Below are 22,065 nucleotides of genomic sequence, written 5' to 3'. Positions count from 1 at the left end.
TTGTGTCTGTAGAATGGTAATCATCTAGTAACCTTTATCAACTATGAATACATGTCCCCTTAATACAAAGCGTGGCCATGTTACCCCTTTAGCTCTGGGCCTTGGTGCTGATGGTCCCAGATCCACCCTTGCTGGTAGCCCTGCAGTGACACATCCTCAGTGCCATAGAGCCACTCACCTGCAGAGGTGTTCCCTCTAGGACTGTGCCTAAGGCCCCCAAACCTCAGAGGGCCCTTGGAAAGCAGACTCTCCCATGGCCATGCAACGGACGATTGACCGAGGGCTTGGCACCCCCGGGGAATTGGGTGCTGACGTCTTCAGAGTCCCAAAGCTGAGGGGCTAAAGAAATGCCTTTGTAAGCAGGAGGAAGAGCCTGGCCTTAGGCTGTGGCCAGCACTTCCCCCTGCCCAGAACTCACCAGTCTCTTGTGTTCAGCACCCTGAATCCTAACTCAGAACCTCTGGGAAGAGGAGCGGAGCTTAGCAATGCAGAGAGACTGAACGCACTTAAAGTTCATGTCCCAGACTCTAATGAAGCCATTGCCTTCTTGGCAGGAGATTTCTAATTAGAAAGGATTTGGTATGCGGTGCAGGGAAAGAGAGTGCCCGGCCCCTGGGGCTGGGGTTTTCCTCCTTGAACTTGCTCTTTGGGCTCTATCTGCCTTGAATATTTGATACCATTCCAGAGGCAGAGTGTGCTTGCTTTGGAATTTACCCCTTGCAGGCTGACACCACAAGTCAAGGTTAATCTCAACCTCCCGCTGACACCCTCGCCTCTCTGTAAGCCATTAAAACACAGAGCAGCGTCACTCCCACTGAGTCTGACAGATGGTAAGCAGCAAACCCTGGCCAGGATAGGATTATCCCGTTCGCTCTTTTTGTCACTCTCCCCCCAGCCTTCTCCAAATCTTTTTCATATTTGTCCGAATTCAGAACACCCAGCCTGTCCACTTCAGAGAGGGTTCTCCCAACAGAGAAGAGGGCACAGATATGTGTCTGTCAACCCCTTTGCATAGCCGGAGTTAGCGCTAAGATGTTTGGGACCTCAGTAAATACTTCTCCTCATTGGGACACTGCCCCCCAGCCCCACGATATGCTGCACCAATTTTATTATTATATTATTATTATTATTTATTCTTTGTATTGTGATAGCATCTCAGAACTCCAGTTATGGGCCAGGACCCCACTGTGCTAGGAGCTGTGTGCTGCTCGCCATAGATCTCCTGCGGGCTGTGGATAATCTGCTGGTCAGATCACTCAGTGATGCCACCAAGAAAGAAAACACTGCCAGTGTTTGTTACGGTGGGGAGGGCTGGACTTATGGTTTGTGCAGCATCTTCAGAAGTTTCCTCACCCTCCAGGAACGATACTTACTATAGGTGCATGTTGGTGAAAGACATCACAGTCCCAACCTGGAGACTAAAACCTTCTGCTTAGCCCCAGAATGGGTACAGCATAGGAAGCAGCAAGGCCAGCACCCTCCACACGAGGGCTCTCAACCTTTTCCTTTCTGAGCCTCCCTCGCAACATGCTATAAAAACTCTACGGACCAACTGGGCCACAGCAACTGGTTTCCTGCGTATAAAAACCAGGGATGGCATTAGGGGGAAGCAAACCGGGCAATTGCTCGGCGCCCCACACCACCTAGGGCACCGCAGAGCTATGCTGCTCGAGCTTTGGCTTCAGTCCCAGGCGGCAGGGCTCACGGCAGCGTGGGCTTTCTGCCCCGAGCCCAATGAATCTAATTTCAGCCCTGCTTGGTGGACCTTCTGAAACCTGCTTACAGCCCCGCAGGGGGCCTTGGACCCCCAGCTGAAAACTACTGCGCCACACCACACCCTCCCTGTGTGCCCCTGTCCTGTCCCGGAAGGAAGACCACAGGGGATGGACAGTCCAGTCTCCATGGCCCATTCAGTCTTTGGCCTCTCTGCTTAGACTTCCAACAGGGTAGGACTTGGTCCTTATCTCCAAGGCACTCGCTGGCCTGGGCCCAGATTACCTACAAGATCAGCTACAGCTCCCAGCTGAAGATGGTTCAGCTCAGCTCCTTAGGCCCAGTGGAGCTCTCTACACGAAGGGTAAAGCCAGGGGCTGTTGGCATCTGGAGCTGTGGTGGGCACAGAGGAGGGAGCAGCCAGGCAATTCCTGCACAGTCCCCTCGCTGCCGCATTTCATGGGCTGCCAGGGCTGAGCCTTCAATCCGCTCGGGGGGACTTGGCTGCCTCATGCAAATCTGGGGCCTGACCACAGGAACCTGTTCAAGGTCAGCAGATGAAAGAGGCCCCCGAGACGGCCTGCAGCACTGGGCCCCCTTGGAAACAGGCTCAGGCACACAAGCAGATGACGTGGGGCTGCCGCTTCCCCGACACCTTTCCTCCCCAGGTAGAGGGACACCTCCCGCCATCGCCTGGTGGGAAAACCTCCTCCGATCCCAGGAGAGCTTGGCCTGAGCGAGGGCCGCACAGCAGACCCAGTCCCCCTCTGTATGGGCAATGGCGGCTCTCCTACGCCAGCATTTCGATGGCTCCAGGCAGGGAGCTCTGAGCAGCTGCAGGGCCCTGGGGGCCATGGAACCACGTCCCACACTTGGCCTCCCCCGCCTCTGGCCATTAGCCGCTGCCTTGCGTGATCCTGCCTGCGGAGACAATGCACCGGCTGCTCGTCTCTGTCACCATGGCTCCGGGAGGGTGAAGGGTCCCTTGGCTGTCTCGCTGGCTGCCCAGACAGCAGGACACACATTGAGCAGGAAGCGCCGGCTGCTCTCCTCTACCAGTGAGTGTTTGTGTTGGTCAGTTTTCGCATCCTGAGCCTCGCTCTGGGTTTTCAGTTGGGGCTTAATCAGCATTACAAAGAAATGTCTGCACTGCCGAAGGAAAACCGTGGCCCAGGTTTGCTGTCCCAACACCTGAGAGCACCAGCAGGTGGGCATAGGGAGCTGGGGGCAGGAATCGGCAGGCAGGCCTTTGTCATCTCTTTGAACCCAGCTCAGAGAGCCATGTCTGGGAGTCATTCCCTGTGCCCTCACCCATGCGAGAGCACCCAGGGCCCCTGGCTGTGCAGTGAGTCCAGTGGGGCGCAGGCCAGGACTTAGTGAGCATGAGCTCACATTGAAAAAGCCAGTGGCAGTTGCTGCAGAGAGGCCAGGGGTGGAATGAGTCCTGGACATGGGGGCCTCTCCCTGGGGAAGATACTTCCAGGTCAGAGCGCAGGGATTCTGCCCGGGGCTGCGTGTATGTAGCTGGCATTCACATGGCCTGGGATGTAGTGAACCCACCCCGTGAACAGAAGGGTCAGCCCGAGAGAGCCCATCTCCGATCAGTGCTGCTGCCATTGGCAGCATGGCTAGTGGGAGGAGCACAGCCAGGTGGCAGCCGTACCAGGAACAAGCAAAAGCAACAAAATAATCCAGAACAGTCCTGTCTAGGGACCCAGTTGCTTCTCAGGGTTATAATTCCAAGGGCAACTCACAACTGCAGTAAAGGTTTCCTGAGCAGCTCTGCTCAAAGGCCCTGCTGCCGAGGACTCTTCGTTTGCTGATACTTACTTGCTTTTCAGAGAGCTTCACCATGTTTGTCAAACCCACCAGTTGGCAGGAGCTTAATTAAAGTTAGTAGAGATTGGGAGAGTGCAAAGTAATGGAGCACAAAACTCGGAGATCCGTGGAGTTTGTGGAAAGCTGCCCAGCTGTAAATCCAGCCCTGGGGCATAGATGGGCTCTGCTATGGGGAAGGCTGTGCCACTTGGCAATTGCAGTGTAGGCAAAAGACCAGCAGTGTCTGCATCAGGCCTGAGCTGAGATGCTCCCTTGGCATGTTAGAGTTGGGCAGGCTCGGGGGGTTGGAGCATTTTCTCTCACCAACAGTAGAAAGAGAGAAGCTGTCACAAAATCTCCTGGCTGGAGAAGTTTCCCCGGCCAGCTGTGTGAACATCCCTAAGAGCTGCAGGTTTCAGAGTAGCAGCTGTGTTAGTCTGTATTCGCAAAAAGAAAAGGAGTACTTGTGGCACCTTAGAGACTAACAAATTTGCATCCGATGAAGTGAGCTGTAGCTCACAAAAGTTTATGCTCAAATAAATTTGTTAGTCTCTAAGGTGCCACAAGTACGCCTTTTCTTTTTGCTAAGAGCTGCAGGTAAATCTCACCTCGCCCCAGCCAGTATCTTGCACTGTTGATATTAGACAGTCCAGACTCCAGCTACTGGCCATTGCACGAAGACAAAGGAGTGGCTGGTTATACTCCCTGGAGCTGCCCCCAAGGGACAGGCTGAGGCTGACCCAGCATGTCCCTGCATAGAAGAAGGGACCTATTGTCTTGCTGGGAACAGGGAACATCGGATGGACTTTGCTTCTAGCAGCCTGTGCGCTGTATAGGGATTTACCAAACCTACTCCCAGTGGGAGCTGTTACATATTGGGACAGGAGGAAGGAGTCCCAGCAAGTCTACTGCTGACTTCCAGACTTGGCACAGAGGGCGTGGGGCACAGATTCAAGTGTTGCCAACAAATGGAAGTCCAGGCAACCCATGTGCCGAATACCTTGTGAATCACATGGATCAGGGCAGACCTGCACATGCTCCATGATGACTAGCCTATACCCCTTCTAAGAGCCCTCTATTAGGGCTTTGCATGGCTCCGATAGGCTATTGTCCTCCGGACACCAACTGACATGCTAGCCATTCTCAAAATGTTGGCCTCAATTCTGGGAAGCAAGACAGGCCAGCCAGAAGTTTGAGTAGTAACAACTGCTGTCAGCGTGAGCGGCTGGCAGGCCGAGTTTAACCAGAAGGGAGCTGGCAGAGTAGATGGTGTGAGTTCTGCATATTTCAGGAGGCATCAGTACAGGCCCCCAAGAGAGGAGTAAATAAGGAACAAGAGAGAGAGAAAAATAGATCAACGTGATGGCTGATGCTGCAGGCTCTGACTTGGAAATATGTTCCCAGCATGTGTGAAATACCTGGTGCCCTGCCTGTTCCAGGTGGGGAGACCAAATCCACAGCTTTGGCTACAAGCTAAGGGAGTGTCTGAGGCCCCAGTTAGTGATACAGTAACAAAGCAGAGCTTCTTCCTGACTCCCAAATGACCCACTGTCTCACCCAGTTTCTTGTAGACGTTTGTTCTCCAAACTTAGCTCAAATCAGTGAAAACACAGGTCCACAACTCACCCGGGGACAGCTCCCATGGTTTCCCCCCTTTAGTTCTCAGTTGCCTTTTGCCTCCCATCCCAGCAGGGGACCCAGGTAATCCAAGCTCTCCAGGGGGGCTCCCTATTCCCAGGGAGCAGGCCCTGATCTCCCCATAACCATATTCTCGGTCCTTTCCCATACCAGCTGTCAGCCTGACTCACCCAAACACCTCCTCACTGGGTCTCTCTTTGTCCCATTATGCCCCAGGTGCAGCCCCACTCCTTTCATTAGCCCAACTGGGAGCACCTGTTGTGGCACAGGGGAGCTGGACCTACCCCAATCACAGGGGCAGGCAGAGGGGCTCCCCCACCTCCCTAGGGAGGCTGTTCCATCCCTGGCGGCCAGAGGTTCTCCCCTGATATTCAGTCCCCATTTCCCTTTTCTCTTTCCAGCCCAGGATCCCTTGTTAGACTCCCTTGTACAAGCCAAAGCAATTGCTGGCTCTCTCCTTGCTGCTGAACCCGTCAGGTCTCTGTCAGCTGGGAGCCTGCCCGTCACGGCAAGGGTACAGGTGCCCAGATGGTGTGTGCTGGTTTCAGAGCTCTCCCCACACCCACATTTCCCATGAAAAGCTGGGACTTAGGCTCCAGCTGTGCACAGAGACATGCTGGCATGCTGGATGCCTTGTTCCCTGCCGTGTCAAAGGGGCTTCATCTGGCCCCCTCCCACCTCTCCCTGAAATCCGGCTGGGGATCTTGCCTTTGATCTGAGCCCCGGCTGCGCTGCCAGACTTGTGCAAATGAGCCCTGGCTGCACAGTCAGCGCAGCCGGTGTCCTGCTGGCGCAAGCCCCTCCCTGCCGCTCTCCTGGGAAATCTGCTCTATCTAGAGGAGGGAGGGCAGGAAAAGCCTGTCGCTGTCATGGCCTAGTCTGGCTTCATCCCGTAACCTGGGAGGTGCTCACTAACACTGCACGCCTTGCCCTCAGCACAGATCCTGCCTCTCACCAGCTCTCCTCAGGCCAGGCCCACTCGGATCAGAACTGAGCCTGGCATGCTGGGACTGTAGCCTGGGTCTGCCTTGCTGAAGGTGAGGGCAGAAGCAGGCATTGAGCCCAAACTCTGGCCTCACTCCGATCTGGATCCAAACACGCCCTTTATGAGAGATTCGACCCCTCACTGCAGGGCCAGGCTTGGCAAGTGCCTCTCAGCTGCACCCTCGCTACCAAGAGGATGTGAGAGTTTGTCTTGGCAGCTGCACCCCCTCTGTTGAGGAAAGCCAGGGCTGTGCTCATCAGGCAGGATGCGGCTAATCTCCTCTACAGCCTTTGCAGCTCTAGACACTTCTCAGTGTCCCAGGGCTGACAAGCCCTCCCCCCCAGAGCCAGTGCTCCCAGACCTGGCCACACTGGCTGAGCTGTGTTGGGCCTGGAGAGAGGCTTTTGCAAAACATTCACAAGCAGCCTCTCATCTTGGGTGCTTCCATTTTCAGGGGGGGGGCCATATTTAAACCCTGGGGATGAGATCCTCAGCCCTTCACTGGCCCTTTCTTGCTAGGTAAAAGAGCTGCAGTGGCATAAAGGGGCCCTAAAATGTCAGCTCTGTTGAGGGAGCATTTCCCTGGATCAGGGGCTGCAGAAGAAGGCAGCTGTAGGATGGCATTACAAGGACCCCCTTGCAAGCCCTGGTGTAGGGGCTGTGCTGGGGTGGGGGCACAGCCCAGCCCTATGGAGATTCCTGGCAGTGATGAAGTCCACAGGCATCTGTGTTACTCCAGGGGCCTAAGTTGGAGCAACTCAGGGTCAGCTGGGCACAATGATGGCTTAAAGCCATGGTAGCCTCCTCAGTGCCTTTAATGCATTCGCATCAGCAAAGATATCCTGTTGCTCTGGGACCAGTACTGAGATTCTTAGGACTGGGAGAGTAGCCAGTAACTTTCACGCCCTCTGCTTACCAGGTGGTCTGTTTCTGTTTCCATGTGTCCAAGTGCTTTGTGACGTATGTGAGGCTCAGGAGCTCTTTGCATGATCTTTTCCCTTTGCAGCCCAAGAGTGGGAGTAGCAAAAAGAGAAGGGAGGTGTTATAACAAACCATTGCATCAGTTCCTGCTGCTGCAGAGCAGAAACCAGGAATTCCCAGCCGGCACAGCTCTTCCCTTGCAAACTCAGTAATAAACCATAGAACTCAGACTCCGCACCCTTAATCCGCAGAAGGGCTCTGGCTCCAGTTTCATCCTGCTCCTGGCACAGGATCAGATGGCTTTGCTCTGTAGCTCATGACATGGAGGTCCTTCCTCCAGAGTCTGCACTGGTGATAAGCACAGAGCTGGCTGCAGCAATGGGATTCTGTGTCAGGAGAGACGATAGAGTCATTATAGCACTGAGCCCATGTCAAGAGCTTTTTCATCTTCAAAGCGCACAGTATTCACTAATTAATCCTCATAAGATAGGCAGAAGTTATTACTAACTCCATGTTATAGATGGGGAAACTGAGGCAAAAGTCACCTGCTCAAGTTTACACTGCAAGTCAGTGCTGGGGCTAAAACCCAGGGGTTCCTGACTCCCAGCCCTCTGCTCAGACCACACCTCTCTGAACTGCAGCTCCCTGCAAACATAGGGGGAGGTCAAAGGCCTCCGATGAGCAACTCTGCACTAGCCAAGCCTCATCTTGACACCTCTTCAGCTAGTAACAGAGCTGACGCTGGGAATTGGGACACCATCCCTGGCAGAGCAGTGTTTGACACTAATGGCCCATCAATGGTTAAAGCAACCAGACTTTAGATCCAAATAAGTTGTGGAGCAGCGTCCAGCCCCACTCCCTGCAGGGTCCCCACAGAGCTGCTGTTTCAATCCGTCAGCCCAGCGACCTGCAAACATTCTGCCCTCATTAGCACGGAGCTGCACACGGGCTGGGGCAGCACAGAGGATTTCAGAGTCACACCGCTCCGCCACGGCAGCCAAACCACAACAGGCCTCTGCCGTCCCTGGAGCATCCCACTGAGCTGGGCAGACGGGCTGGGAGCTGCTCACGTATCACCAGTATCCACTGGCTGCTCTGCTGCTCAGCATGGCAGGCCCAGGAGCCCTGCTTTTGTTCACGAAATGGGACTGGACAAGACGCTTGAGCCCACCCCAGATCTCAGTGTAGCCCTTTGTTTTCGCTGGTTTAAGCAGTAACTCAGCAGCTGCACAGTCTCACCCCGGATGCTGCCAGTGAGTGCACGAGGGGGCCCCATCCCAGTCCCAGCCCCTGTAATGTGCCCATGTCCTGCACAGGCACATGCCCTGGCACCCAGCACACTGTCTAGATCCACATTCTCTGCCTGGTGGGTTCAAAGACCCCGTACGTCCCACTCGCTGCGTTTGGGCTGCCCGGCACCTTACCCATCCAGCTCTGCCACGCACTGCCTGCTGTCTCTCCCCAGGTACCTCCACACGCTGCACTGAGCGCTGGGGTGGGGCTGCACCTGACCCCGCTGCCTCAGTGGGGCCCTGTGAAAAACTCCCTTCGGATTTAATAGAGAACAAGATCTCTACTATCACACCCTGGAGAGTCCTCTTACATTTCTACAGGGCACAGCTCAATTCCTGTCCATCCGGGTGAAAGCAGCCCCCTGTGACTGGTTGTGCAGTGGGGAGACTCGGGAAGCCACTAACCCATGGAAGAGCTGCCCTGGGATGCTGGGAAGCATGGCTCGCTGGGACCCTTGGATAAGTTATCTGGGAGCGGGATGAGGCTGTGTAATTAGAGAATTGCACAGGGCTGGGAGCTGGTGGCTGGGCATCCTGCTCCTTGTTTGTTTGCTGTCAGGCTTGGCCCAAGTCCTGGGGTCTCCTCTTGCTGCTAATTAGAATGAAGAGTCAAATATGATTCCTCAGTAATGAGAAAAAGAAAAGGAAACAATTAACTTTCTGCTTCTCCCAAGTGGGAGGGAGGCTGGTCTCCACAAGGAGCCTTTTCCAGAGCATGGACTAAAACCGCTGCAAACAAACGTAAGGCCAAGGACTGGCTTCCTGAGAGCTGTGTGCCTGGCAATCCCACCGCACGGATCACTGTCAGAAAGGACCTCAGCTAAGGATTGACGTTTCACTTCCAGCTTGAATTGCCCAGGCTCTCGGCAGCAGCTGCTGGGTTTCACCACCATATTCTGACACTATCTATAGCTCTCTCTGCATCCCCGTATCACTCGAATTGGGAGGCCATTCTTATCTGTGTGCAATGAGTTCTCTGGGTCACCGTCCAGTTCCCAGCGGCAAGCTGTCCACATCACAGAACCCACCACACAGCTGCTCCTCATCTAGGAGGCAACAGATTGAACGAGCCATGGAGCTCAACCCAGGGGTGGGGCTTGGCTCAGGCTGCAGCTTGCTCCACTGCTGCCAGAGCTGTCCCCATCTGTGGATGAACAGAGGATACGCACACTCCAGGCCTGTCACTCCGGCATCTCTCAGATGCTGAACTTCAAGTGACAAAAGCCTATTCCCCGGCTCTGGACTTGGGGGTTCCTGGTGGCCTTGCCAGGGTGCTGGGGGCACATTGCGTCTCTGGTGACATCACAGCCAGCACAGGCAGGTGGAGTACTCCAGGTCTGTCTCCATGCCCATGACTTGCTCTTTATGTCTGAGACATTTGATAGGGAGAAGCAGGCTCGCTGATTGGGCCTGCCAACTGAGAGCAGGGCTGGGAGCTGCTAGGCTAATTGCTGGGCTGGGATTCCATGGCAGGGCTCCTGGCTCCTGCAGAAAGCCTGTGTTATTGCCCCATTACTCTCCCCGGGGCGGACATCTCTCGTCTGTCCACGGAGGGCTGCATTGTTTGTACCAGGCAATTGGGGTCACGAGAGAGGTGCCCTCCTCCTTAGGGGCTGCTGCAGAGCAGCGGGAGGTGCTTTCCCCCCCCCCGGCAGAGAACCCATCTCTCTATGAAAAAAGAAAAGGAGGACTTGTGGCACCTTAGAGACTAACAAATTTATTTGAGCATAAGCTTTCGTGAGCTACAGCTCACTTCATCGGATGCATTTGGTGGAAATGCATTTTTTCCACCAAATGCATCTGATGAAGTGAGCTGTAGCTCACAAAAGCTTATGCTCTAATAAATTTGTTAGTCTCTAAGGTGCCACAAGTACTCCTTTTCTTTTTGCGAATACAGACTAACACGGCTGCTACTCTGAAACCTGTCATCTCTCTATGGTCCCCAAATCCTCCAGCAGACTTTGCTGCCCGGAGCTGGAGAGGCTGCAGCTGGGGAATGCCTGGCTTTTGTGAAGGAGCCGCTGCTCCTAAAAATACCTTTTAATTCTAACGCTTGATCCAGACCAGAGCATCTTCTGTGGTACAGGGAAAGGGCCCAGGCAGGGATCGTGCTGCCCATGATGGCACCTCCCACAGCATCCAGCCACCACCACATAGCCAGGGGAGACAAGGGCACACTGGCCGAACCTGCTGGACCAGCCTCGCAGCTCCCTGCCCAGCGAGATAACCACAGACAAATGCCATGGCCACAAGCAGTTGAGAGAGAAGCATACAGGGGAGGAGGAGACTGAAGTGTGGCAGCCCTGCCAGCTTTACTGCCTCACTGACAGACTAGCCTGGCCTGAAGCCAACGGGCCTGGGATCGGTTTCGTTTCTCCCCTTCGTCAAAATGAGCGGTGGTTCCTTGCTGTGTGTGCTCTTCTCCCATGGCTCTCGGGGAACAGCACGCCAGGGAGGCCCAGCCCCGCGGGCCGGCGGAACCTGCCTGAGCAGAAGGGAGGGTCGGACAATCCCCGAAGGGAGCCGGCAGGGGCAGGGACCCTGTCGGGGGCCTGGCCCACAGGGGAGAGCCTGCCGCAGCGGGACTCCTGGAGTGGGAAGGCCGGGTGTGAGAGGAGCCTGCGGGGGGGGGGGGGGTGGCCCTTCTGGGCCCCTGTGGAGGCCTGGTTCCAGTCTGGCTTTTCCTGTGAGTGCAGGGAGTGCTCGGCTCCCACGTGGAAATGGCCCTTTGTGTCGGGTGGGACGTGCTGGGCTGACAGCCCAGGAAAGGGCGACTTTCCTCTGACTGGCCACAGGAGAGGCTCTGCAGCCCTGCTGCAACTCTCAGCTGGAGGGAGTGGGCTCGATCCCCAGCCTCTCTGCTGGGGGGCAGCGGTGCTAGCTGGGGGGTGCTTTTGTGACAGGGACCCTTCTCCCATTGGACTGAGATCAAACACTCCCCACTGGCCACTGGATGCTCGCCAGGCAGCCTGTGTGAAGCAGCTGTCTCAGCGGGGTGTTGCGTTCCCCTCCCCGCCCCACCTGCCTCCTCACAGCTGGGGAACTAGAGAGGTTTCCATTGTGCCCAGAAGCCAGCAAACCTGGCCCGTAGGGGGAGCAAATTTGAGCCGCGGGCCCCTTGCTAAGATGCCCTGCCCCACTCCCCATCTGCTCCCATCTAGAGACAGCTAGACAGCTGGCAGCTCAGAGCATGAGGGGAGAGGCATCTGTCCGAGCCAGGAGGGGTCTGTCCTCCTCCCCAGTGAGGGCAAGGGATACCTGGCTTCTCTCCCCTCTGGGGCAAGAGGCAGGGCATGCTCCAGCGGGGGTAGCGGGGGCTGCAGAGTGAGCAGGGCTTGGTGAACACCCAGCAGCCTGGGCTCGGGCTGGCTCCGTTTGTTGCAGATTCACAGACCTTAGTGCTCTTTGCCTGTCAGAGCCAGCGTGTGGGGAGGTGGGGTCATACTAGCCCTCAGAGGGCCCGGGCACTGGAGAGTGTGGTGGAAGCTGGGAAAGCTTCACAGCCCTGGAGCTGTCTCCCAAATCCACCCGCCACGGCCGAGGGCAGCTCCCTGAAAGCCTCCCACATCCCCGCCGTGGTCCCTTGTGCATCTGGCCACAGGAACAGCTCATGCACCCCGCTTCTCTACTCCCATGGCGCTCCAGTCAGCCAGCAAGAGCCTGGGTGTCCCAGCCCCAGCCCCAGCCACGGCATCATCCCAGCCCCTTGGACCTGGGTTGAGGGGAGCAAAGCAACCACGGGAAACACAAAGAGGAAGGGGAAAATAAAAGAAAAAGAAGAACAGGAGGGAAGGGAGATAACAGAGGGAGAAAGAGGAGATGGTAGCAACTGATGGTAGCCAGGAATGAGTGTGGGGGGCAGGCAGTCACCCTTCTCAAGGCACTGCGGGGTGTCTCTGTGGGACACATGAGCAGGGCAGGGGCGGGGCTGCTCTGACACAGCCCGTGGCCCCTGGCCGGCTGTGCTAAGACATGCCTGAGAACATGCCACAGAAGGAGGCACAAAAAGAGCGTTTGGGCGCCACAGCCCCTGGTGGGAGGAGAGGGCGCAGACCCCAAATTGTCAGAGCTGCTACCTCAGTCCTCATGCAGCGTCCCATCTTACATAGCTGTTTAACGCCTGGCGAGTCAGGCCAGGCCACCCAGCATGGCCTAGCACAGGAGTAGGGTCCACAGGGCAAGCTCAGAGTTAACGGCAGGGGAGCTCACACCCTGTCCAGCTGCTGTTCTGTTTCCCTCCAGGTTTTATGTTCCCGCTGCCCACATTCGTCAGGACTGTGGCATCTGGTATCTGTCAGTCCTGCAGACAGCAGACCCGTGTCTCTGAATGCACATGGACCACATGGAGAGTAACATTGCGGCAGGAGTTCCCACCCCACAGCTCTGGAGAAACCGAAACAAAAGGGAATGAGGGGCCAGAGGCAGCTCAGAGTCGGACCCCAGGGACTGCAAGTCGGATCCAGGTCCGTGGGTGGGGCGCATCAGAGCAGCCTTTTAAAGGCATTTCCCTGGATCCAATCGGTGGGGTGTAATTCCCTGACATATAATAGTGAAGAAAGGGGATCAGGATGACTTTAGTTTGAGAAAAAGCCCTGAAGTGGTGGGGGGTCTTGGAAGCTCAGAGGCTCCCTACACAATAACCCAACTGGGAAACAAAAGCCCCTTTGTTTTTGGTTGCTGGTGGTGTTTTGTCAATCAGGAGGTGCGGCTGCTGGGCATTCAGTGGTGTCTTAGCATGCAAAAGAGAGGCAGCCAATGAATAGGGCTGGTTTTACAATTCCCCACACCGTAAAGCCCCCGCTGCTGCTGCTGCTTTTTATTGTGGTCTCAGCAGCACGGCCCTGTCCCTGCAGAGAAACCTCAGATAAAATGCAAGCTGCAAACAGCCTTGCACCCTAACTCCTGTGCAAAGTCAGCTCCGTCCCACCCCATGCACACAGCACCCAGTTACTGTGACAACCTCCTACACACAACACGGAGGCAACAAGATCCCCACGTGGGCGGGCTCCCAAAAAGACAGCGCTTGTGCTTCCCTGAGCTGAGTTAAGGGGGCAGCTCAGGTACGGGACGGAAAAATCCGACATTAGCCGGCCCATCCCCATCACTGGCCCATGGCCACAGACAGGGCGGGTCCTCTCACGGGACAGTGACTTTCCTAGGTATACCAGTGGGCCACTGATCCCCAGCGTATGAGATCACTGGAGTAGTAGTGGGGTGAATTTATCCCAGTTTGTGTGCCCTTCCTGTGTTACATTCTTAAGGGTAGGACCTCCCTTCTTGTTCAAACACGAGGCTCCCGCCTCCCGTGATCTGAGCTATGCACTGTTTGTGGCATGCAATGTCCATCAGGGCACAGGGCCTTGTTTAGTGTGTTGCTGTCACATGACATCTTGGAGGATCACTGTGGTTAAGTAGAAAGCATTTTGATGTGTGCAAGAGCATCCAAATGTGGGATTCAGGATGGGAGAGCGTAATGCTGAGTGTCAGAGCTTCAGGTTTCATAGGCTCAGTAACATTTACACCTGGAAGAGATGCTGCCTCCCCTTCACCTCGCCCGCGCAGGAATGTTCCCTATGGGACATTCTCCAGGGTCTGTCACCAGATTCCAGGATGAGTTTCTACCACTTAGAAATGTTCAGACATAAGCAAGCTCTTGAATTTATCCTTGTAGACAAGTTTTGCTCGCCCAGGTTCCCAGGACGCAGTTCACTGGTATTCTGATTCCTTATGGAGCAAACCATCCCTGAATTGCTGGTGGGGGTCCTGATGAAAATGCTAGAGAAGAGCTGGTATTGTTACTGTCACTACTATTGTGTAATTGATCGCACTATCAGGAAGTGTCTCCTGCTTCCCTTTCTTGATCTCAGCTTGCTGCTCCCCTGTGAGAATGTCTGGGGTGGATCTGAGTTCAGGGAAGTGCGGTAGGGAGTGGAGGAGCAGGAGGAGCAGGTGATTGTAGCGAGGAAATGTAAAGACAGAGAGGAAAGGTATCTCTGTTTGAAAGCCAGGCAGAATGAGGAATGAGACAAGATGGCTAGCAAATACATTCCCTGTACCACAAGAGACCCATCAGCAGCTGTCACTGGTTGTAGTTTCCTAGTAATACAGTGAGGAATGCTGAGTTAGATCTGAAAGAACCCCAAGAGGCAGGCACACAAAGCAGTTGTTTAGGCTATTTGCAGTTTTGATTGCACGTAGATTACATGGAAAAAGCAGAAGATGGAAATAGATGTGGGAAGGGTCAGAGTTTGTTTGTTATGAGATGTCTGGGACTGGAGATTGGATCCAGCAGGTCTGAAGCTACTGTGCAGTGTTTTGCCTGCGGTTTGTGTTACACACAGTTTATGTATGAGGCTTGGTGGACATGATGCTGGATTAAATCCCTCTAAATGGACCAGCAGCACTGGGGAAATCCCAAACAGTTCTCAGCCCAAATCTGCTAAAATAGTACATGTGACTAAATAGCTCCTAATAAAGGGTTCGAGTCCACTCTGGCTCTATCGATGGAGCCCTGGTTGTGTTAAGGGTAGCAATGCTTTCCCATAGGAGGCTATTCCACAGGCACAGTTAGGAGTTATTGCCTTATAGCCCTGTGCTACTTTTCTTTAATTTGTGTAATACCATGACTCCCAGCTATGCTCCTTTCCTCCCGCCAAGTGGTTCCTTTCCCTCATTGGACTTCATGCTCTTCCAGAGGCTAGATATTTAGAGAGGAATAAACATCTTTTGTGAAAGTTTTAAAAAGAAAAATGTGCCAAGCGCTTGGATCCATCCTCCAAAACCCTGATGAGACTTTGAGAGCAGAGAGAATCTTCTCCCTTTCCTTCTCAGTCCGTCGCGTACTTGGGGAGGATGTGATTGTTCAGTTCCCAGTACATGCCCAAGTTCCCAGCTGCCTGGCTATGTCCCCAGGGATGCTGAATTGGAAGTTTGCTCTTAGCTTTGCTAATAACAGTCTGTCTCAGAGATGGAAAATGATTTCATTTCAGTTACACTCGCCTTTTATTTATTTTCTTTTCCTTTTCTCTCCCTCCTGACCTGGAGCACTGGTTTTCATTTCCTCCATTTATTCTGAAATGGGATGTAATACCCAAACTTACTGCTGGGCCGGGAACAAGGCTTGAGCTTTCCAGCGGGTGCTAACATTTCCCATGGAGAATGTTGTGTGTGCGACTCTTCCCATGGCCTCCCTCCCGCTCCAGCGTGAAGGAGATGTGCACGCTGACTTCTTACTCTGTAGTAAGCCCCACCAGACAAGTAAAGTGGCACTTAACTGGGGAGCTGCACAAAGAAGGCTGAGATCCACAGGCGATTTTGGTGCTCAGTTCCCAAATGCAGGACACAAAGACTCTCCCTGTATCACGGATCTGGCTATATCATGAGGCCACTAGCAAAGAGGAGGAGAATCGCGGGTTGTGCGATTCATAGGCACTTCAAGAAGATTTTATGTCTGATAACTAGAGATGGGTCAGTTGTCCCAGTTCCCTACTCTGAACACCCCAGACCTCTGGCTCTCTGTGCCCTTTCTAGGAGCAATGATAAGGGTCAGGGTGGTGGAGACAGTGCAAAGCTCCAGCCAAGGAATTTTTTCATGGCCTTTTGTGAATTCCCTACACAGTTTGCCCAGACCCTTCCCACACAAGCACAAACAAAGATTTTCCTTTTCATTTATACCCAGAGTTTACAGTTTTCAACTTTTTTTCCCACTCTGCTCCCCAGATCCCGTGACTGAGTCGCGAATCAACAGATCTGAGAGTAGAAGAATGGAATAATTATAAGCATGTCATGACTCTAACCTGCTGAAGGGAAATAAAATTCAACTGAAAACAAACTAGATGCTTCATTGGTTCTGCTTTCATCTCTAATTCCCCCAGTGCTTGATGGTGATGTGGTACCATGCATTCAGGGCTTGCCGAAGTGGTTATGGCATTAATCCTGGCAGAGGGGTTTCCTGAGTTAAGGCTCAGGAAGGCTTTGAGTCCCTGGGTGGCTGGAATTCGTCACAGATCCTGCGTTGCTTAGAACGGAAGCATTCTCTGTGGGTAATGACTGGAGCTCATCTCCCTGTTTCCAGCATGTTCCACAATTTACATGTGATTGTTTGAAGGAAAAGGAAGTAACTTTCCAGTTGTTTAGTCATTAAAAATGTTCTCAGATTATCAAGCAAGAGAAACAAAATCATCAGAGAAAAATGCTAGCTCCTGAGAAGCACTGTGTGTGAAGCTTCCGTAGCAGAACCTGATGCCAGGCATAACTCACCAGGTTCTGGTGCAAATCACAAGCTTGGGACCAGGTCATAGAGCTCAGGAGAGTTCCCGGAGAAAGGCCAAGGACCAAGCCGCCCTGGGAGACTGAACTCCTCTCTTCCCCAGTTGCAAGACTGAGACACCTAGGTGGGGCAGCTGGTGGGAGAGTGTGAGGAGACCCGCCACCAGTGTCCTGTCTGGTCAGCCTGACACCACCCAGCGGCACTGAATTTACACAGCAACCACAAGACAGGAAAGGACAAAACAACTGTGACTGTCATTTCCTGGGCTGCTGCCAAGGGCCACATGTACAGGGAGCTAGTGTAATTCCAAATCACTGGAGACCTGATGTGACTAGCAGCTCTCAGGTTATGTCTTACCTCCCCTCTAGGGCTCCTGGCTTTCACGCGTTGTTCATCTTTGGACTTTCTGGCACTTAGCTTCAAGGCTTTCCTGGTTCTATGAGGTAAAGACAAATCAGAGAAATGGCTCAAGTGGAGGCCTGGCCAAGCTGAGCTCATGGGCAAGCTGCACAGACTCAGCCCAGATGACCACTGCCTGGTCACATTTATTTGTTCACAGCTCAATGGTCCAAGGTTTCCGAGTGTGTTTGGGGTTTAAATCCTGGTTCTTGGACTCACTCAGAAGTGGGAGTCTCCCTGGAGGTGACAAATATCCTGTCTAAAAGCGTGGAAAAGCCAAACAACGCCAGACCCGAAAGCCCACACGGGTACCTTTTTCTCAGGCGTACGATCATTTGCAATGGGAAAGCTGAAAAGCATTTCCAGGGAGGCTGTTGCCCTTAACATCATGGTAGTGGAGCTGCTCTATGGATGGGGAAGTCATGAAAAGAGAACACATTAACGTTGCTGCGGAATCAGCCTGCCACCCTATCCAAGAGCTTCTGGGGACAGGACAACACTTGACCCAGCTGTTGCTCTGGCTGTGCCCTGGAGACAGCCATACTTGCTTGTGAAAAACCTGGAATCCCCACAGCAAACTCCAGCCATGTCTGCTATTAAGGGGAAGGCTCATGCCTATTACTGGCTCCTTGGGGCAGGGGCTGTCTTTGATCTGTGTCTGTACAGCACCTCTGGCAGTGGGTCCCAGGCCCTGACTGGGGCTCCTGGGCGTTACTGAAATATAGATGATAAATAATAATGTTCCTGCTTTGTCCCTTGCTCCACCCCAGCCTTGTTTCCCTCTTTCCATCCCTCCCTTCATTGTCCCTGGGAGCTGAGAGTCATTCTGGGCTTCCCTGAGTCCTTGAAACAGGTCGTGCAGCTGGAAGCCCAGCACCCCTGGCACAGAAGAGTTACAGGGAAGCCAGGAGAGAGCAGCAGGGCACAGCTACGCTGCTGGAGACAGGTTTAATTCGCTATTGGTAATGGTCATGGTGCAGCAGAAGCAGAATGTAGGTGGTTTTCCTCTCTGTGTGAAATGAACAAGTGCAGGGGCCCGGGAGCTGAGCAGGGCTGGGACGTGTTGGAGATTTCAGTCTGAGACAGACACTGAACATGTCTCTGGCTCAGGTTAGAGAAGGCTGAAGGTGAGAAATGCCCATGACACTGAGGGCAGGGGGCCCTAGAGAGGGCCAGTCCTGAGTCGGGGAGTGTCTGAAATGTTGCTAGAGTTGCGCGTTTTGTAGGGATCACCTGAGAACACATCATAGCCAGGAGAGCTGGAGAGGGCCTGACAGGTCCTCGCAGTCCAGACCTAGTTCCTGATTGTTCCCTGGAGTATGTTTTACTCAGTGTAATTGTAAATGTCTTCTCTTCACGAGGCCTCTTTTATAGGGTGTGGGGCTTTTAAACACTGTATATACTGAAGTGCCCATGTGGTTCTGTGTTCGGACAGCGCCGAGCGCAATGGGGTCCTGGCCCTGATTGGGGATCCCAAATGCTATTGCAATGCAAACACATAAATAAGAATCAATAAGTGGCCCAGCATCAGTGTGCATGTTGGGGTAACCCCAGGCTGAGCTGGGGCCATGTTTCACTAGGAGAGTCCTTTTCTCCCACCCTTTCAGGATGTCACCCTTCTCTGTTAATCAGCAGGCAGCGTTTGATAGTCTGTGACTGGATTACCCACGAACACCTGTCTGAAGCAATCAGCACAGAGCAGAAGGAAGGGTGGGAGTTGTATGAGATCAGTGCTGATTCTGAGCACATTAAATGGAAGCTCAGCTGAACCAGTGATGGGCCTGTTTGGGAGGCCAGCTAATTTACATGGCTACAGAACGTTTACAGAAACTTGTACCAAGCCAGCCCCTGCACGGTTCCTCACCGATCCCTGAGAGAGTGCATTTCTGGGGGAGTAGGTCTCCTGCCTTGGGAAAGCAAAGGGAATGGCCCATGAATACACACCATTCACTAGAAAAGGCCCAGTCCCCTGTCACATCTTTTCCATTGCATGGCCCTTACTCCCAGACAGTAACTGCTTTTATACGGATTGCTCTGTAGTTCTGGGGCTTTCTACAGACAAGTGGCTTATTGCTTTTGACTCATTCCCAGTGAAATCAGGACCCATTAGCCCCTGCCACTAGAAACCCCCTGTTTTCAGGGACATATAATTGAGCCATTGAATAATAATCTGCAGGAACCCATCCTCTGAGCTGTCAACATGTCATTATGGAGCTCAACTCCTCGTGCTATCTGAAGTCCACTCATTGCTTCCGGGGTGTGAAGTCATTTGTTGAAGGGATCCTGTCACAAAGCTCAGGGTCCAAAATGATTTTTCAGCAGCTAATACTGAAACTGTCTTGATCATTTTAAAAGCATTTCCATAAAAATGTTCAATGTTTCATTAAATCGTTCACCCTGCAGTGTGGGAAGCCCAGGCCAAGGAGCTTGTGCTGGGGCATGAGAACCAGAGCAGGAAAGGGACCGCAAACTGACTAGTCCCCTTTCACTGCTCTAGTGAGCAAATGGTGCAAAGCACAGCCCTCCCGGTGAGACCTTCTGTTGTGTCCAGGGGTTACTAGGAACTCGAGGAAGAAAGGTGCTTTATAAATATCTGCATTTGGAATGGTGGCAAATCTCTTGAAAGCTGTGCGCCTGGTAGGGCTTAGCATTAATTGTTCTATTAACAGACTTTGGAATGAACCCCAGCCCCCTGTGGGTTTATGGGAAAGTTGCTGCACCCCTCCTTTCCTCTCTGATTTGATTCCCCCTCCTCCCAGTGGAATCTGATGGAGCCAAGAGCCTGGGAACTGCTGACATAGTAGCAGCTCAGAGCTGGTAGGCGAAGAAGTGGATTCAGTGGAATTACCTGGACAGGTGCTATTCACAGAGGTTATATGTGTACAGGTGGCTGCGCTGGAAAGCAGGCTAATTACTGATGCTGAAGGAGACTGCATCAGCTACAGCCCAGTCTGTCGGAAGTTTACAATGTGAGAGCTGAGGAGGTTGGCATGATAGACCAATCGGAACCGCGTGAGGGCTGTAACTTTGAAAATCACATCCATTTAGAAATCACAATTTCTGGAGTCACCTAAAGACCACACCAAAAATACTGCCCTTCTCCATCCCCTTCCTGCTCTGCACCAAAGTGCTGGCACCTTTCATTCATTACTCTTACCACCATCCCTGGGTTGAAAATCAGGGTTTTATTCCTAGATGAGGAAACTGAGGCACGGAGAGGGCAAGCAATTTAACCAACCTCATCCTGAATGAGCAAAAGAGCAGTGAATAGAAGCCTGAGCCTGTCTTCTAGACCACGGTCTGGAGGTTTGTTGGAGATAAGCCCTTGCTTGTCCCAGTCCCCTCTGTTCTGCAAATGTTAGCAGAGCGGAGGCTCTTGCAAAATGTCTCATATTCCCCAGTTGTGACCTCAGGAACTCGGCACACACGGGCTTTTTGGATGTTTCTGGCTTTGAACATTGACTCTGCAGTTCCGACTCCGAAGGGTGTCATCCCTTCGGGGCTTGCTCTGTGCTCAGGCTGCATACGCTGGGAATGCATTAGTAATTTAATATGTCCGTGGGATTTATTTGGCAGGGCTGCTTCCAAACGAGTATACCGTGAGCAAACAAATGCTGGCTAGAGAGCTGGAGCCTGCAGAGCGGTGCGTGGGGGAAGTTTGGAGAGCATTACGCACCACGCTCCCGGAGAGCCAGTGAGCTGGAAAAGTGCTCTGAGCGATGGTTCTTTGGTGTGGGCGAGGTGAAGCTGTCTGCCTTCAGCCCGGGGGTCTCCAGTTCCCGGGGGATTTGCGGATCCCCCAGACGGCACCAGGATTCAGTCTTTACAAGCCATGTGTCTGCCTGCCTCCCGAGCAATGGGGAGCAGCCCCTGGGAGTTCTGCTGCACCACATTCCTCAGCCCCAGGCAATCGAACCTCTGACTGAGGGCCTCTGTGACCCTGTGCATGCAATGCTGCGGTGCGCACATGCAGACTCTGCGATGGGCACCTGGTGAGACATGCGGAGGTGGCAGGAGATTAGTGCCACCAAGAAGCGAGAAAATTGGGGCTGCTTGTTTCACCTTTCACTGCTGGTGCGAGTGGAGGGGCGGGGGCAGAGGCCTCTCAGGATTTGGGCACACTGGCTAAGCCAGCTGGAGCAAAGGCCCTGCTGGCACGGGTGCTGCAGCTGGCTGCACCCCCATCTGAGTGGCGCCACACCCCTCGGTGGGAAGGCAGCGCTGTTCCAGGCCAGTCCCAGCTGTGCTGCTCGCTCCTGGAGCTCAGGCATGGGCTGTGTGCTCAGCAGGGCACAGGGCAATGAGGAGAGATGGGGCCTGACCTCACAGAGCTCCCAGTCTGAGGTGAGAAACTCAGCCATGCACACCGGGCCCAATTCCTGGTTCACAGTGGAGTCCTGTCCACTGGGACATCTCCACTGAGCCTAACGTACCCGAGTGTGAAGGGGAAGTGAGTCAGGCCCCTGGTGAGCACTGACACGTCTCTCCCAAGAGGCCGGGTGTACAGGCATCAGCGACAGAGAGCGTGTCAAGGGGTGACCTTCATTCACAACTGTTTCTGTGGGATCACAGGAGAGAGATGCCCCATCCTCTCCCAGGAGCCCGCGGCAGCCTCCGGGCTGGTGAGATGGGATTCCCGGACTGGGCTCTCTAAGGGATTATTGTGTGCATGAGGCGCGGCAGTGTATGTTGCTGCAAATGGTTTTCTTTTGAATGGTGCCATTCCCGCCGAGGGCGTTGTGTGCCATGCCACTGCATGACACTCAGGCAATGGGCTGGACCAGCTCATCTGCACCGCTCAGCATTTCCTCCCCTCGCCAGGCTGGCCCGGCTAGTCCCTCTGGAGGCTAATGGTGGCTCCTTCAGCCAGAGCTGCCCGTCTGGCTGTGTGTTTTGCTGGGTGGGCTGCACAGTACCCCACCAGGCAGGGCCTGGGGAATGCAAATAGAGACAGCAGGAGCTCAGCTGGGGCCTTACTTCATTTCCGATGTTTTCTTTCCAAGAGAGGGGACTGAAGAATGTTCCTAACC

The sequence above is a fragment of the Dermochelys coriacea genome, chromosome 16 (genome assembly GCF_009764565.3).
Source record: "Dermochelys coriacea isolate rDerCor1 chromosome 16, rDerCor1.pri.v4, whole genome shotgun sequence".
NCBI classification, from domain to species: Eukaryota; Metazoa; Chordata; order Testudines; family Dermochelyidae; genus Dermochelys; species Dermochelys coriacea.
Note: the sequence above shows the minus strand (reverse complement) of the source record.